This window comes from Trichosurus vulpecula, chromosome 7, assembly GCF_011100635.1.
Source record: "Trichosurus vulpecula isolate mTriVul1 chromosome 7, mTriVul1.pri, whole genome shotgun sequence".
In the NCBI taxonomy this organism is placed as follows: Eukaryota; Metazoa; Chordata; class Mammalia; order Diprotodontia; family Phalangeridae; genus Trichosurus; species Trichosurus vulpecula.
Window position 1 is genome coordinate 267,735,639 of NC_050579.1, and position 14,629 is coordinate 267,750,267.

Genomic DNA, 14,629 nt, shown 5'->3' on the forward strand with positions numbered 1-14,629 from the left:
TTTTTAGGGCTTTAAGTTCTTGCAAGGGGAAGGTTTCCCATCTGTCCAGCACTAGGTATATCACCTTTCCTTGCCATTTTTACCCTGCAGCCATTCTATTTTGTATTTTTGTTTACTTTCTTCTATAATCCTTACAGCCAGTTCTTGTTTTTTTTCTGTGAGGCTGAACTTAGACTTGTTGTGGGGTTCCTCTCTCCCTTGGGACTTACTCCTTGGGAATCCCTCAGTCTGAGGTATTTCCCCATGTGTTTGGTGTTTTCTTGGTTTTCCCATCTTAGTACCCTCAGTGTCTAGGTTTGGAGTGAGGGGGAGTTTGTACTGGGGTCAAGCTCCATTCTTGTATTCCTTAATGGGGTAGATAGACCCTGCCTGGTCCTGAATGTGGTATCCAAAACTGGGCTCCCTTCTTCTATAAGAATGGTTTAGCTTTGTCTCGTGTTGGGATTCAGAGCCAGGCTGCCTGAATACCACTCAGGGCCCCTCCTCCAGTGTGGCCAGGGCACCAGGCAGTCCTTCCACTGACAGTTCTTTTCTTCTCCTGCTGCTTCAGGCATTGGGGCTGCTTTGTACTATGCCTTCTACTCACCCCAGCTTTTCCACTTTGGGGCTTCTGTAGGATTCTGGCCATTCTTCTGTGCATCCATTGGCTGAGTGTAAGAATCCAAAGGTGATTCTCTTTATTCTTTTTTTTTAACTGGCCTATTTTTAAGCTTTGCTGAGGTGTTTGTGGGGAATCTGGGCTCCTCTAGGTCCTAATGTGACACCATTTCCCTACTAACACTAGTGTTTCCCAAGAAATATCCCTTTTCTGGTTAAAAGGCTAGATTTTGGAATTGGGCCATCCAGGAAGTCTCCCCTTTTTATAACTAGAAGAGCAGGGCTCCGGAACCACATTTCTTAGTGAAACACATGCCTATCCATTGCCTTCTCCACCCACTCATGCCCTCTTGCCTATTTGAATGATTATTTATGGGATCATATATTTAGAGGTGTAAGGGACCTTAGAAATCATTGAATCCAACCACCTTATTTTAGGGATAAGGAAATAGGATCTCAGAGAGATTAAGTGATTTACCCAGGTTCACACAGCTAATAAGTATCTGAGGCAGTATGTGAGTTCAGGTTTTCCTGAGTCCATGTCCAGCCCTCTGTACACTATGCCACACCACCTCTCAGTGATGATGATGATGACATCATCTGAGATTTAAAGGATTTAAAGACGCTGGGTGCTAACAAGGTTCCTGAAGACCCTTTCCCCCTTCATGTGTTAGTCCCGTATTAAAAGAGAATCACAGAATTTAAGACTTGGCAGGGACCTCTATGGTCTTGTAGTTCAACTCACACATTTTTAAATTTATGGCATTGGCTTTGGGTTCTGGTTCTGGTTTTGGTGTCTCTACTATAACACTTGATAAGAGGCAATCCGGTTTCTGCCTGAAGACCTCTAAGGAGGCGGAAGCCATCACCTCTCAGGGCGGCACACTCCACTACCGAAGGACCCTTATTGTTAGGAAGTTTTTCATTGTTGTTGTTCAGTCATGTCCAATTCTTGGTGACCCCATTTGGGATTTTCTTGGCAAAGATACTGGACTGGTTTGCCATTTCCTTTTCCAGCTCATTTTACAGATGAAGAAACTGAGGCAAACAGGGTTAAGTGATTTGCCAAGGATCGCACAGCTAGTGAGTGTCTGAGGCTGGATTTGAACTCAGGTCTTCCTGACTCCAGGCCCAGCACTCTCTATCTAGCAGTCCTGATGGGGTGCTTGGGTGCTTGTGCTTGGCCTCTAGTTTTAAAATCACTTTTCTCCCTAGACTCAAAACACTATCCCTGACAGTTTTCTCCCCAGCCCAAAGACACTATGCCTAGCAATAACTCATGAGTGAGTCCCGGTGAGACAAACTATATTTCCTTGCAATCACTCATGAGTGGGCTCTAGTAAAACAAACTATCTTTCTCCATCACAAGAACAAGCTGATCTCTGAAGAAATTCTCTTGTCAAAATAGGATTATGGGTAACCACAGAATCATCATGTAGTGACTCCTAAAATTATCCTGTTCCATCCAGAGGTCAAGCTATACACACCAACTCTCACAGCTATCTTACTACAGACATAACAAACCAAAAGTACACCCCCAAGAAACCCCTTCCCCCGGTTTCCAGTAGTAAGTGACACCTGTGACCAAGGTTGTAAGTTATCACCTAATCGGCACATCTGGCAGATAATCTACTACTTTTCCTATATAAGCTTTAGCATCATTCCTGTTAAGTGGCAAGTTCCTTAAGGAGCTCGCCCCCTGTAATAGTGTAACAATAAACCTGTGCTAACTTGACTTTTAAGTTGCTTGAGTCTGTGAATTCATTCCCGAGGACCCTCTCCTATACTGTAGTCCTCCAGGGGTCCCTGAACCTCTCAAACCCTGCTCGACCCTCATCAGTCCTACTAAATTTTTTCTACCAAATCTGAATTGGCCTTTGAAGTTTTCGTTTGTTGTTCCTGGTTCTTCCCTCTAGAATCAAACAGAACTAGTCTAAACTCCCTTCCATTTGACAGCCCTTCAAATACATGAATCTGAATGATCATGTTTCCCTTGAGTTTTCTCTTCTCCAAGCTAAATATACTCAATTTTTTCAGATTAAAGACCTTTAACCCTCCTGTTTGCTCTGAGTTCGTGAGTGTCCTTAAATTGTTGTACCCAGAAGTGAACATAGCATAGCAGATGAAGTCTGACAAGGTCACAGTACAGTGGGACTAAGTCTCACATCTCTATCCCTGGAAGTTGTACCCCTCTTAATGTACCCAAAATTGCATTAGCTTTTTTGGTTACCATTTCACAAAAATTTTAATGTATCTCTAGCAAACTTGTGTTTATTTATTCAACTTCTTCGTCCAATTAAGATGGCTCTGGGCTTTTTTCTGGCTATATCCTAGGCTTGGAATGCTCTTCCTTCTCCACTCTGCCTACTGGCTTCCCTGGCTTCCTTCGAGTCCCAACAAAAATCCCATCTTTTACTGGAGGCTTTCCCCAACCCCTCTTAATTCCAGTGCCTTCCTTCTGTTAACTCTTTGCTATTTATCCTGTATACAGCTTACTTTGTCTGCATATTTTCTACTTCATTAGATAGTAAGCTCCTTAGGGGCAGGGACTGTCTTTTGACTCTTTCTGTACCCCAGTACCTAGCCTGGTTCCTGACACATAATAGTGTGGGTAGTTGAGAAAGCTGAAGCAATTCCATTTTGTCTGCAGCTCTTCTAACTTGCCCCTCACGCTGCTTGAACTGCAGCCCCCACCTAGTCTGCAACCTTCCTTATTGGTGAAACTTCAAGGACAGTCCTCTCTGTTAGGGCAGGGGTTATAAGAGATAGCTAACTTGAAGAAGAGTTGTTCTTATTGCTAGCCATCAGCAACAGCCCTGTCCAATCCTAAGGTGTCCCACACCCAAATCACAGCCTGCCTAAATCGAAACCTATATCAGCTTTGTCCTTTTGTTCCTGAAGGCAATCTCTGCCCTTGCTGGTGAAGTCAATGTATAGTATAGGATTTGGGTTCTGGTCCTGGTTTGTGGTAGCACCAATAATTTTATCCACAATAGGCCCTTAATAAATATTTATTGATTACTGATTATTGGTAAAGTTCATGAAATTCTCACTCCCCTCACCCCACTCTTCTTCTCATCCACTCCAGTCATGAAAATAAGTTTCTCCTTTTTCTTTTCTTTTCCCCTAGCATATTCTCTCCTAAACTTGCTGCTTGCTGCAGTTTGTCCTTTTTTGTTGAAGAGGGTCATGACATCAGGGAGGTAATGCCATGACTTGCAAGTGAATTGGATTAAAGTGAGGGAGGGCTGTGCAAAGTCACCAGCCTCACTTTCTCCTCCAGAGCCATCTGGGTCCAGTGGCCAGATATGGATCAGGACAACTGGAGATGGGCCAGGATGCAGTGGGGGGCCTTGGACTTTTCAAGTTAAGGTCTTTAACAGGTCTCGGTTTTATTGAGGCAGTGCTCATTCAATGATTAAGGCTTAATTAAAAATGAGGCAAAGAGCGGCCTCTTTAAAAAAAAATTAGATCCGGAAAGGGAATGGAATCCTTTCCATTGTGAGATTCCTTGAAATCTATTTCTGAGATGAAAGAGCCAGTGTGTTATGTTGTTCATTGTCACTACTTGGTTTGGTTCTGCCATAAACCTCTTTGCAAAGTGAAGTAGGTCTAAGTGTGCAGGTTTTGGGTTCCTGTTTGTCTTTTGTAGCATCCTGCTAATCTTGAACAGGCTGGAATTTGTTCTAACCAGGGGAGAACTCCAGTAATAAATTCAAATGGACCAAGCTTGCTGTCTTTCTTTCTTTGTCAGTCTCACTTTGCTTTCCCAAAATTAGCTAAATATCTAGTTTTTTAATTTTTAAAAGCTCATTCCAATTTACTGTATCTTTATAGTCTTTTTGTTTTCAGTTTTATTTATTTCGCCTTTGATTTTTCATTTTGATTATCTTTACTTTGAGGATTATAAATTTATTAATTTTTTTTTAAATCAGGCTCACTTTGTTTATAATCTCTTTCTGTTTTGGTTGTCGTCATGAGTGTTTAGAAATGCAGCCTCCCAAACCTTGCTTCTGTCGCGTCCCGCAGATTTCGGTGACTCCTGGTTAGTTTCTTTAACATAATTATCCATTGTGTCTGTGAGCTGATAAATTAGGAAGCGTGCAGAGTAGGACAACCAGAATGGTGAAGAGTCTTGAGTCCGTGTCCTTGTTCTGTTTGGACCCAGAGCGCAGAACCGTGGAAAACGGGAGGAACTTGTACAGAGGCAAATATGTGTATGACGTCAGGAAAAGCTTCTCAACAAATTGCCGTTCAGTCTCTTTTCAGATGCGTCTGACTTTTCATTAGTTTTCTTGGCAAAGATACAGGAGTGGTTTGCTATTTCCTTCTCCACCTCATTTTACAGATGAGGAAACCGAGGCGTATCTTTTGAACACTTAGCTAGCAAACAGTTCTTAGTCTCATATTTTTGTATTGGTTTCCTACAGCAGATTTTATTCTGTTTATCTGATTAAACTATTTTCCCCGGATCTAGTTTCTCTTGGTTTTGTTTGTACACCTGCATTTTAATTTTATACTTCTATCCTTTGGTTTAGAATTCTTCTATTTATAATTGTGAAAGGCACCTCTTTTCATTTTCCTGATCTCATCCCATTGTGTGGATGTTATTTTTTTTTTCAACAGTAGGCTGAGACTCCACTTGGAACTTATTGTGGAAATAAATGGTGATCTAAACATTTTCTGCCAAACATGATTGGTTTTCCTAGCAGTTTTTGTCAAATGAGGAGGGTCATGGTTTTAGCAGTAGGTACTGAATGGATGACTAGCATCAGCTTTAAAAGTTAATACCAGAGTGGTGTTAAGAGACACACAAGGAGGAATCAAAGCAGCTCATTCTCTGAGCGAGAAAACAAGTGGAACTGTGAGCCTGGAAGGAAATGTATGAGGCAACAATGAGTCTATATCGTAAGACCTGGAAAGAAAGATCCATTTTGGTTTCAGGAGTTTGGACTTAAAAACAAAATGGTTTTGGAAAAATTGTAATGCTCCATGTCCAGTTTCAAGTAGCATGCTTTCTACATCAAGCCTGCTGTTCTCAATATAGGGCTGGGACAAGCACATAGATAAGCAGCTTAAAATGAGATCCTGGCTCATAGCATAGGCGTGTTTTTCAACAGTGATGCGTGTGAGGGGTATTTCCTTCTTGTACATTTCTGAAAGCTTATGGGAAACTTCACAGAAGTAGGTAGTGGGCCATGTATGGAAAAGGGGTATTTGATACTTTCCATTTCCACGATGGTAATTTTCTAGGTTACAAATTCCTTCAGTGGTTGATGTTAGCTTTTCCATTTTCACCTGTACTTTAGCCAAGTTTTCCATGATGTCAGGAAGCGCCTTGCACAACATCTCAAGTTCCTCATTATGTTTTGGATGTCCCTTTTGAGAATGAAAGCAAGAAGCAACACTGTTGCGTTCTAGCTCTACCTGTCTTCAGTAAGTGCACTGATTTTGAAGTTTCCTGTTTTGTTTGCAAGAGAAAACCCCATATTGCTAAGTCTCCCATTTCAATAATAAATTGTGCCAATCTGCAGCATTGTCCTTAATTTTTCTTGTGCTGACAGGTAAAACGGTTCTTTTGGGCCAGAGTTCTTCACTTCCATGACTTTAAAGCCCAAGATCCAACCTGGCACAAGCCAGAGGAAGTACCAGATTAGATCCCTATCCCTGTCTCCACTGCCTTCTCCCCTTAACACACGATCTTGTTTATTCAGAGCTTTTCAAACACACACACACATACACACACACACAGACACACAGACACACACACACACACAGACACACACACACACACACTGAGAGAGAGAAAGGACATTAAACACTCCCCAGCATTGCAAAAATGTCAAAGGTCAGTTTAACCAGCTCAGCCTTCAGAAAACAGACGTCAGTAGCTCCTTTTTGAACATGCCTTCAAAGTGGAGGTTCTTTGGCCATGAGCTTCTCCTTGACTTCATCTAATGGCCCCTGCTATTTAGTTAACTCCAAAGCTTCTGTCTGTGTCTTCATAGTTTTATTTTTGGTATCTGGGGCATAGCTGCAGTTGCTCCTGCCTTTTGATTCAGCATCACTTAAAGTTAACCCAACAGCATTATCTTGGTCCCAAATAAGTGGAAAAAATGGTTCAAAGTCCAGAGATATTGAGGAAGCACAGGAACCTAGAGCTCAACCAGCATGTATCCAAAGTGAGCAATTTTGTCCTTGCCGTCACATGAGTTTTTGTAGGAGGGTTAGAAGAAAGAGGACAATGGTTATGACAAATCTTGAAAACATCATGTTGATTTATCCACTAATAAGAATCACAAGATAACACTTGTCACATTTCCTTTTCTCATGACTGTGAGCATTGTGGGAGCTATCAGCAGAGATAGAGTCATTATCTTTCTCTTCACTAAAAATATCATCCTCAGGGTTTATGGGAAAGGGAAGAGAACAGGCATTTATTAGGAGCCGACCATGTGCCAGGGACTGTGCTAAATGCTTTACAAATATTATCAAATCACTTGATCCAAAAAATACTTATATGTCAAGAAAGACATAAGGAATGTATAGAACACAGAAGAAGATGGAGGAATGTACTTTCCATTTTCCCTGAAGACACTGCTTCAAATTAGGACTTGGTGGATACCTGTTCCTGGTCGAGCTGCTTGTTAGATAAACATGTAGTGGTTGGTAATACCCCAAAGAAGGTGATGAAGGTATCTGGCAGGACCACTCAGAGGAGTCTGTCTAGAAGCAGCTTGGATTTTACCATCATGATTCTGAGAAGAGATACCTGAAAGGGTCCCTGATGAGGTGCTTGGGTGTCTGTGCTTGGACCCCAATTTTAAGCTCACATTTCTCTCTAGTTTCAAAACACTATCCCTGACAGTTTTCTCCCCAGCTCAAAGACATTATTCCTAGCAATAACTCATGAGTGAGTCCCAGTGAGACAAACTATGTTTTCTTGCAATCACTCATGAGTGGGCTCTAGTAAAACAAACTATCTTTCTCCATCACAAGAACAAGCTGATCTCTGAAGAAATTCTCTTGTCAAAATAGGATTATGGGTAACCACAGAATTATTATGTATTGATTCCCAAAATTATCCCATTCCATCCAGAGGTCAAGCTATACACACCAACTCTCACAGCTATCTTACTACAGACATAACAAACCAAAAATACACCCCCAAGAAACCCCTTCCCCCAGTTTCCAGTAGTAAATGACACCTGTGACCAAGGTTGTAGGTTATCACCTAATTAGCACATCTGGCAGATAATCTACTACTTTTCCTATATAAGCTTTAGCATCATTCCTGTTAAGTTGCAGATTCCTTAAGAACTCTTGCCTGCTGAAAAGCATAACAATAAATCTTTGCCACCTTGACTTAAAGAATGCTTGAGTCTGTGTATTCTTTCCAGATGACCCTCTCCTATACTTCAATCCTTGAGGGGTCCCTGAAACCCCCCCTCAAACCTCATCATCCCCACAATCTCCCTGAAGGGGACCCTGAAGGGAAAGCAGCAGTACAATTATAGCTTTATACAGCTGAGGTTTGCAAAACGCTTTCCATATGTTATCATCCTTGATCTTCACAACAGCCCTACAAGTTAAGGTCTTTTTTGTTTTCCCTGTTGTACAAATGAGAAAACTGAAGCTAAGACAGACTAAGTGATTTGGTCGGGACCATACAATTAGTTTCTGAGACAGGATTTGGACTTAGGTTACCTGGACTTCAAGTCCAGTACTCTATCTACTATGTGACCTGGCTGTCACATATAGATACCACATTTCTGCATCCTGAAGGGAATATTAAAAATTTTTATATTTATATATTTTATATTATTTATATATTTATTATTATTTATATTTCATATATTATATTTATATATTATGTATATATCAACATTATTTATATTTTATATTCACTATCCCTTTTATTCAATCACTGTCCTAGAATGTACTTTAAAAATTTTTGATATTGGAAACTTGGTTTTTCTCTCTTTTAATAAATGAGCTAATGGCATGTATATTATATTATTTTTAAATTTGATTTTTTTTGTTTCACTTATCAATTTAATAGTCTTTTTTTTAATTTTGTTAATCTCTTCTTTGATGTTTAGCATTTCTGTTTTGGTGTTTAGTTTGAAGTTTTTTGATTTGTTGCTTTTCTATTTTTTTTTCAGTTGAATGTTCAATTTAGTAATTTTTTTCTTTTGTCGATGAAAATGTATAGACAGACAAAATTTCCCTTTAGGACTGCTTTGGCTGCATCTTAAAAGTTTTTAGTGTGTTCTCTGTTGTCCTTTTCTTTGATGAAATTATCTATTGTTTCAGTGATTTGTTCTTTGATTCACATACTCAGGTTAAATTATTTAACCTTTAAGCATGAACTTATTCTTCAGATTGTCCTTTATTGACTATAATTTTATTGTATTGTGGTCAGTAAATCATATGTTTAATATTTCTGCTTTTCTACATTTGTTTGCACATAGTGTGTGCTATGCACGAATGAGATAATCTATATTCCTTTCTATTTCCATTAAGTAATTGTCAATGCTCTATCATATCAAACAGTTGTAAAATTCTATGCAAGTCCTTATTTCTCTGGTTAGATTTGTCTTTCTAAAACTTTCTAAAATTACCTTTCTCAACGTACACTGTCGCCCAAAATATAGTTTTGCTCCATATTTCTGACTGTAATTATTTGCTTTCATTCATTTTCATTAGTAGAATCCCTCCCTTCTTCAAGCTGCAGTTCGGTCACCGACTTCTGTCTGATCCTTTTCCCGATCACTTCAAGTGGTAGTGAGTGTGACAGCTCACGAACTGTCCTGTATTTATTTTTTACGTTGTACTTATTTACTTCTAGATATGCTCTCTTCCCTTAGAAAACACAAGTTCCTCGAGAGCATTAATTAGGTTGTCTTTTTATTAATCGACTTCCAGATACTTTGCACATTTCATGGTTGTTTTGAATGGAATTTCTTTTTCTGTCTCCTTGTATTAATGGGTGGGAACGCTCTTCAAATCTCAGCTGCTACTACACTCGTCCTGCTGAGTTTTGTTGGCAATATACAGAAAGGCTGCTCATTTTCGTAAAGATATTTTATATCTTGCTGCTTTAGTAGTGTTGTTAATGTGCACTTTACTATTAGTAAAAAAAAAAAAAAGGAGCGGGGAATCCAGTTAAATCCCTTGGTAAAACCATGGTAATTAAATCCATGTCTGCTGATGAGATCACCAAGTGAAGTAGAAAAGAGGGAGAAGACAAGAGGGCCCTGAGGGACACCTACAATTAGAGGGCATGCAAGATCTGAATGAGGATCCAATCCAAATCCCTGCTGAAAGGCAGCCCCACTAGAGGCCGCTGATAAAGGTCCTCTTCGCGTGTTATTACGTCAAAAGTTTTCTTGACTGTTCCTTGACTTGAAATCAGTGTCATTTGGAGTCTTCTCAGTATGGAGGCTTGGGATGGTGCCAGGAAGCTTCAAGCTGATAGCACACACTAAGAGCCCAAAGCTCTCTCTGTACAGGGGACAAAGAGCAAGCAATTTGGGAAACTAATGGTGCAGTTCATTATCGTTTCTTCTTTATTCTATCCATTCACCAATAACAAATATTTAGACGCTATGTACCAGACATTGTGTTAAGTGCTGGGGATAAAAAAACGAGAGAGAGATAAAAGTCAATCCCTGCCTTCAAGTAGTTCACAATCTAATGGGAGAGACAACAAGCAAACGAATATGTACAAACAAGCTATATAGAGGATAAATAGGAAGTAATTAATGGAGAGAAGACCTGAGAATTAAGAGGGGCTGGGAAAGACTTCCTGTAAAAGGTGGGATTTTAGCTGGGACTTAAAGGAAGCCAGGGAGGTCAGTATGTGAAGTTGAGGAGGGAGAGCATTCCAGACATGGGGAACAGCCAGAGAGGGTGCCCAGAGCTAAGAGATGGAGTATCTTGTTTGTGGAACAGCCAGGAGGCCAGTGTCATCGGATCGGAGAATGTATTAGGGAGTAAAGTGTAACACTAGGGAAGTTGGGGGCTGGGGCGAGGCTAGGTTATGAAGGGCTTTGAACGACAGAGGATTTTGTATTTGATCCTGGAGGTGATAGGAGGCCACTGGAGTTTACTGAGTAGGGAATGTGATATGACCTTCACTCAGGTGGCTAAAATCTCTGGTGGCTAAAAGGAGGCTGGATTAGAGTGGAGAGAGATTTGAAGCAGGCAGACCCGAGCAGGCTATTGCAATGTGTGAGGGGATGAAGGCCTGCACCAGAATGGTGGAAGCGTCAGAGGAGAAAAGGTGGCATATTTGAGAGATGTTGCAAAGGGGAAGTCAACAAGCCTTGGCAATAGCTTGGATATGGGAGGCGGGGTGTGAGGTGAGAGATAATGAGGAATCCAGGATAATTTCTAGTTTGTGAGTCAGAAGGATGGGAAAATGGTGTTGCTCTCTACAATAATAGGGAGGGTGAGCAGGGAGAGCGTTTGGGGGAAAGCTGATGAGTTTTGTTTTGGACATGTTCAGTTTAAGATATTGGACCACCATCTAGTTTGAGATTCTGAAGGCAGTTATGATGTGGATATAAACAGTGCCCAATGAGTTAAAAATAATATTAAGGGTTGACTTTGTGAAGCCCCTAGTTTATTCTCTAACCTGAAGGTGCCCTGGAGTCTCTTCCCCTTATCTTGAGTTACCATAAAACTTTCCCCTTATCCTGGACCATAAAATTCCTTGTCTCCCCACCCCCCATTCTGGATTATAAAATTTCCCCCCATCTCCCTTATCCTGTCCTTATAAAAACAAGCCCCCATCCCTCTGTAAATTGCTAGTCCTTCTTCCAGGCCTAGCCCACTGCTTTTGTGTCAATAAAGCTCCCAATGGCTACAGAGAAAGTCTAAGTGAATTCTTTCACATTTGAACCAGCTCTCCCAACTCTGACCTCATCAGTTATGGAAGTGAGATTGGAGGTCAGCAGGAAGGTTGGGGCAGGATAGGTAGATTTGAGAACCATGGTAATTAAATCCATGTCTGCTGATGAGATCACCAAGTGAAGTAGAAAAGAGGGAGAAGACAAGAGGGCTCTGAGGGACACCTACAATTAGAGGGCATGCAAGATCTGAATGAGGATCCAAAAAGGAAACTGAGAAGGAGTGGTCAGATTTCTGGGAAGACAACAAGGAGAGAGTGATGTCTCAAAATCCTAGAGAGAAAAGAGTATCGGAGGAGGGTGATGAGAAGTGTTGAAGGCTGCAGAGAGGTCGAGGAGAATGAGGATTGAGAAAAGACCACTGGATTTGGCAAGTAAGATCATTGGTAAAAGAGCAAGGTAAGAAGTCAAATTATAAGGGGTAGAGAGAGAGAGACAGAGAGAGAGACAGAGAGAGAGAGGAGAGAAAGAGGCCTTTTCAAGGAGTTGAGCTATATAGGACAGAAGAAATACAGGGTGAGAGTTGGCAGGGCTGGAAAAATGCTAAGGGTTTTTTTCAGGATGGGGGAAACATGGGCATGTCTGTAGGCAGTAGAGGATGAGCCAGTAAATAGGGAGAGACCGAAAATAAGTGACAGACAGGAGATGACAGAGGGGACATTTTGTTGGAGGAAATAGTATGGAATGGCATTGTTTGAGCAGGCAAAGGGTTAGCCTTGGTAAAGTGTAAGGTTGCCTCATTATGTGTGACAGGTGAAGGAGGAGAGTGGCAGAAGGCATCTGAGTGCTAAGAAATGAGGAAGAAGGGTGAAGAGGGAACTCATGGTGAACAATCTCATGTTTTTTTCTGTAAAAGATGATGCAAGATTCTCAGCTGAGAGTGGGGAGGGGAAGCCATAGGAAGTTTGAGGAGAGATGAAGATGGTTTGGAAGAGCCACAGTGGAGAGTGAGATAATGCACTGATAAGGAAGTAGGATTGCCTAGCAGCAACGAGGGCCCAGTTGAGGTTGTGTAACATGAATTTGTAGTAGACCCATTCTGAATAGGTGCTTTATGTTCTCTACTTTGTTCAGCAGCATATGTGTCAAAGCAAAGGTAGGATCCTCCCAAAGGTGAGAGTGAGCCAAGACTGAGGCTTGGCAGGGCACAATCAGCAAATTTATAAGGGGGCTAGGAATTCAAGAGAAGGGACAATGTAGAATTGAACTGGTTCACCAAAGGTTCAAAGTGGGGAAAAGACAGGAGAGTGGCTGATGCAGGGGTGATGACCTGAGAGAGAATTGAGGGGTCAAGGGATGGCAGTACGGACACTGAGAATGGTTTTGTAAAGGAAGGCAGCTGGAGAGGTGAAAAGCCAATAGATTATGGATAGATGAAGGGATTTCTGAATTCTTAAACATGGAATTGGTATATTTGTAGGTGGTGGCAAGATCAAGGATACGACCATTGGAGTTACTTTTATGACTACTTTGATTCTCCTTTTTCAATTGTCAGTCTTTTTCTTATATTTGCTGTATTTTTTTCCTTTTTGAGGAGCTAGTTTTGATCAGAAGACCAGACATCCACTGAGTTCATTTCTCAGGGAAATAAGTCTCTTAATACTAGCCTTTAGGAAGAAGACTCTTACTTATAGCTCAAAAACTACCTCCCAACTAGGGTGTTTTTGTTTTTCTGAAGCTTTCTTTTGTAGTAGTCTCCTTAGCCCCAGGTCTCACACTTAAGAAGTCTGCCAGAGGTCTGCAGGAACCAGATTCTCTAGCATATGACTCCATCCCTAATTCTATAGGGCACAAGAGTGTACCCTCACATTCTCCCCAATCATCCTTTCATTCTCTATTATTTCAGCTGGACAATGTCAGAGGCTACTTCCTAAAATGCCTAGAAGATGGAGAGGCAAGGAGCTACATGCATGCTTCTCCTGGTAACGCCTTTTTTTCCAGGAAGAGAAAAAGACTTAATAACATGCAGCTTCTAAGAAAAATTCTGTTTGTTTTTATTAATCTATAAATAAGCTTGTTCATTCTTTAAGCCTTGGGAATTGGTGGCAAATAGTGGGGTACTGTCAGAAGGAAGCTTTCTGACTATTTGAGTGGGGGCTGTGAGCCAGAGAATCCAGAATTCTCCCAAGGAGTCAGGAGGAGAGCTCTGACAGAAGAATGATTTTGGCCTTGTCAGTGGAAGGTCTGAGTTCTAGTCCTAGCTTTATTACTAACTAAGTGACCCTACACAAGTGACCCTACTCAATAGCACTGAAGCTCAGGTTCCTCATCTGGAAGACTGAGGTAATAATCCCAGTCCAGCCTCTCTTACAAGGGTACTGAAAGAAAGCTGTAAATCTCTGAATAGCTGTGTTATTTTTATTCCTGCCCTTGTCCAAGTTTGGGGGGGGTGTGACCAGATGGCCCTCTCTTTCCTGTGGGTAGGAATTATATGCAATTATTAGCGTTTGTGTAAGGAATGTATGAGACAAAGACTGTGATGTACAGTGGGGAGAAGGCCGGATTCTAGAAAATGCTTGAACAAAAAAGAAGGTATAGTTGACATTCGGTTAAGTGAGGGAGTTGGATTAGATGGTCTCTAAGACTCCTTGTAATGCTGTCCTTCTGGGTGTCTGTGAATCTATGTATTCCATGATTTAATCTCCCTCCCTCCCTTCCTTCCTTCCTTCCTTCCTTCCTTCCTTCCTTCCTTCCTTCCTTCCTTCTTTCCTTCCTTCCTCCCTCCCTCCTTTCCTTTCTTCTTTCCTTCTTTCCTTCCTTCCTTCCTTCTTTCTTTGTTTCTTTCCTTTCTTCCCTCCTTCTTTCTTTCCTTCTTCCTTCCTTTCTTCTTCTTCCTCCTTCCTTCCTTCTTTCCTTCCTTTCTTCTTCCTTCCTTCTTCTTTCCTTCTTCTTTCCTTCTTCCTTCCTTCTTCCTTTCTTCTTCCTTCCTTTCTCTCTTTCTTTCTTCCTTTGTTTCTTGTTGGTCTCCTTTCTCTTTCCTTCATGTTTGGACTCTCCCTTAGAATAAAGAACAAAATAGAAACAGAAAAAAGCAGTTTAGTCAAATCAACCAATACTTCAACCACATCTAATAGTCTATAGTAATATTCCACAGCTATAGTCTCCCACTTCTGCAG

General features: G+C 41.1%; 1 pseudogene; it reads right to left on the minus strand.

Annotated features, from left to right (window-relative positions):
- Positions 1-5,430: 5,430 nt before the first annotated feature.
- Positions 5,431-6,503, minus strand: LOC118857988 (annotated as a pseudogene).
- Between the last annotated feature and the right edge of the window lie 8,126 nt (positions 6,504-14,629).